We start from the raw sequence: 3,273 nt of genomic DNA, 5'->3' as shown, positions 1-3,273 counted from the left end.
GCTTTGGCTTCTCTGCGCTCCAGTGCAATTTTCAGAGTATCTTCTGACATCCATTTTGGTCTTTTCTTCCTCTTCTGTCTTTGCAATGACCGTTGGCACTCTTCCTGGATGATACCCTTCATATCCTCCTACAACTCATCTGGCCTTTTCGCTCATTAGTGTTCAAAGCCTCAAACCTGTTCCTGAGATGGTTCTGAAATTCAGGTGGGATAGGCTCACAGTCATATTTTGGTTGCCTTGGATTTGGTTTAATTTTCCTCAGCTTTGTAGTCTTTGATATTCTTCAGTGTCTCAAGTCTTCTTAGTTTTCTGCAAGCAAGGTTTTATCAGCTGCATAACACACTTTATTGATGAGTCTTCCACTGGTCATAATGACACATTTTTCTTCATATAACTTCTTTAATTTTCTTTTTTATCATTTTTTAATTCATTTTACTGAAAGTTTACACAGACTTTGGGTTTCCATTCATTCATTGTTTTACCGTTCTCCCTGCCCACCCCTGCCCCAATTTGTCTTCTCTTTTAAAAGTCAAAGAAAAATTCTTCCATTGTTATACAATCCCTCCCCTCAAGTCCACTCCACTATGCAGCCTTCATTCTGGACTCCTGTCATAACAGTAATAGCTAATCATATATCCCTTTCAAAAAGTTCTATCCCTCATCTGTTTGAATGCAAGTGTACATTATTTATCCCCTCTTTCTCAGTCTCGACCCCCAACCCCAGTGTCAGTCCCATTAAAAACAATTGCAGTTTGCAGTATTTGTCCTTTTGTTACTGAGATATTTCACTCAGCAAGCATAGTGTCCTCCAGGGTCACCCATTTTGTATAATATTTCATAAGTTCCTTATTTTTCAGTGCAGCATAGTATTCCATTATGTGAAAATACCACAGCTTCTCTGTTTGTTGATGGGCACTTGGGTTGTTTCCAACTCTTTGCTATTTTGAACATAGCCACAGTAAACATGGGTATGCATGTATCTGCTTGGGTGCTGATTATGGTTCCTTTAAGGTATATTCCCAGTAATAGAATTGCTCAGTCAATTGGTATTTCTATTTGCAATTTTTTTTTATTTGCAATTTTTTGAGACAGCGCCATACTGCCTTCCATAGTGGTTGCATAATTTTACACTGCCACCACCAACAGTGAATAAGGGTTCCAATTTCTCCTCATTCTTTCCAGCATTTGATGTTTGCTGTTCTGTTAAATTTTGCTATTCTTACTGGGGTAGGACGATATCTCATAGTTGTTTTGATTTGCATCTCTTTTAGAGCTAGGGATTTTGAACATTTCTTCATTTGGCTGTTGTCCATCTGAATGTTTTTGGTGAAGTTCGTATCCTGTGTCCATTTTTCAGTTGGACTGTTTATTTCGCAGCATACAGATTGAATAGGTATGGTGAAAAGAAGCAATCCTGACACACATCTTCCTGATTTTAAACCATGCAGTGTTCCCTTATACTGTCCAGACAGCTATTTTATAGTCTATGTCTAACTTTCCTGTGACCATAGAGAGAAGAAAGGCTGTAGTAAAAGAGATGAAAAGATTTTGAGCAGCATAAGAAGGCAAAGCAAAGTATTTTAAGAAAATTTTCAGAGTGATGAAGTATCAACAGGGAGGCAACACTTGGCATTACTCAGGCTGGAAGAACTGAAGAAGAAATCCAAGCTTTGTGTTACAGTACTGAAGGATTCTGTTCACAAAGTCTTGATGCAAGAAATGTTAAAAGAAAATGGAAGAGTCTTTATTAAACACAGAGTCTCAACCCTGAACCATTTCTACAAGTAGTATATGATTGAGAGCCAGTGGTAATGAAGGAAGTTAAAGCTGCACTGAAGGCATTGGTGCAAAAAATAAGACCCCAGTAATTGATGGGATTCCATTTTAGGTTTTTCAACAAAGAGATGCAGCTCTTGGACATGTTCACTAACCTAAGTAAGCCAAGAAAAGACAGCTATGTGACCAACCAACTGCACAAAAGCTATGTTTATTCCCATTCCAAAAAAAGAATAAGCCAACAGAATGTAGAAATTAGAAAAAAATTATTGTTGCTATCATGTTCATGTAAAATATTGCTGAAAAGTTTTTAGATGTCTAGAATAGTACATTGACAAAGAACGTCCAGAAATTCAAACTAGATTTAGAAGAGGCCATGGGACTAGAGATACTAATGTTGATGTTAAGTTGAATCTTAGCTAAAAGCAAAGAATACCAGAAAGATGTTAACTTGTATGTTATTAATTATCCAAATGCATATGACTGTGCATCATAACAAATTATGGCTAACATTGAGAAGAATGAGAATCCCAGGACCAGCAGTCAGGAAATCAAAAGATGTGTTGCATTGGCCAAATCTCTTGTCAGGGACCTCTCCAAAATACTAGAGCCAAGGATGTTGGTTTAAAGGTTGAAGTGCACCTGCTCCAAGTACATTTGAAAATTGAGCAATGAATAAGAAAAGACTGAAGAGGACATAAACATGGCTTTTGTCCAACTTGAGGAATGCCTTCAAATTGTGGTGTTGGAGAAGAGTGTTGAATGTCCTTTGAACTTCCAAAAGAACAAAACAGTCTGTCTTTGAATAAATGGAGTGCTTTTTAGAGACAAGGCTGATAAAACTTCATCTCACGTACTTTGGGCATGTTGTCAGGAAGGGCCAGTCCTTGGAAAAGACATTATTCTGGGAAAGATAGAGGATTCGTGAAGCGAGGAAGAACCTCAGTGAAATGGAAGCTTCCCAGCTATTCACGGAGTCAGCTGTGAGTCATAGCTAGCTTGACGACACCTAAAAACACTCCTGTGCTATCCTCACAATCCTGTGTTTGAACCCATTGTGTCATTCTGCCTCATTAAAAATCTTCCTCTTTTTCATTGACCCTTTACCAAACATTGATGTTCTACTTTAGTGACTGGTCATTGTAATAATACGTCTATTGTGTGGGATGAAATCCTTGCTTCTAATGTGCATTCTGACTGTACTTCTTCCAGGACAGAGTATGTGGTTCTTTTGGAGGACCATGGTCTATTTAGTAATCTCTGCCAACAATATAAAGGAATCAGTTCAACTTCAGTTGTCCTTATTCATTGTTCTACTTACTTACACATGTATTTCAAGTAATTGTAATTGACACAGCTTGAGTTAGATGCATCTTAATCTTCAAATTGACATCCATATGCCACTGTTGTAGAATGGGACTGTCCTTGGGGTTAGGGAGACACTGAGTAAGATGGGTTCAATAATGTATACTGCACTGAAGCAGAGGAGGGAGAGAA

General features: G+C 38.0%; 1 protein-coding gene across 1 annotated transcript in view; it reads left to right on the top strand.

The window, feature by feature from the left end:
- SUPT16H (suppressor of Ty 16 homolog (S. cerevisiae)) overlaps positions 1–3,273 on the top strand; it is a 63,341-nt gene that overhangs the window by 31,781 nt on the left and 28,287 nt on the right. The gene's annotated exons all lie outside the window — the stretch shown is intronic.

The sequence above is a fragment of the Elephantulus edwardii genome, unplaced genomic scaffold, assembly GCF_000299155.1.
Source record: "Elephantulus edwardii isolate Elephantulus edwardi_28Jun2011 unplaced genomic scaffold, EleEdw1.0 scaffold00026, whole genome shotgun sequence".
Classification (NCBI taxonomy): domain Eukaryota; kingdom Metazoa; phylum Chordata; class Mammalia; order Macroscelidea; family Macroscelididae; genus Elephantulus; species Elephantulus edwardii.
The sequence above is the reverse complement of the archived record's forward strand: the minus strand, read 5'-3'. Positions and strand labels throughout refer to the sequence as shown.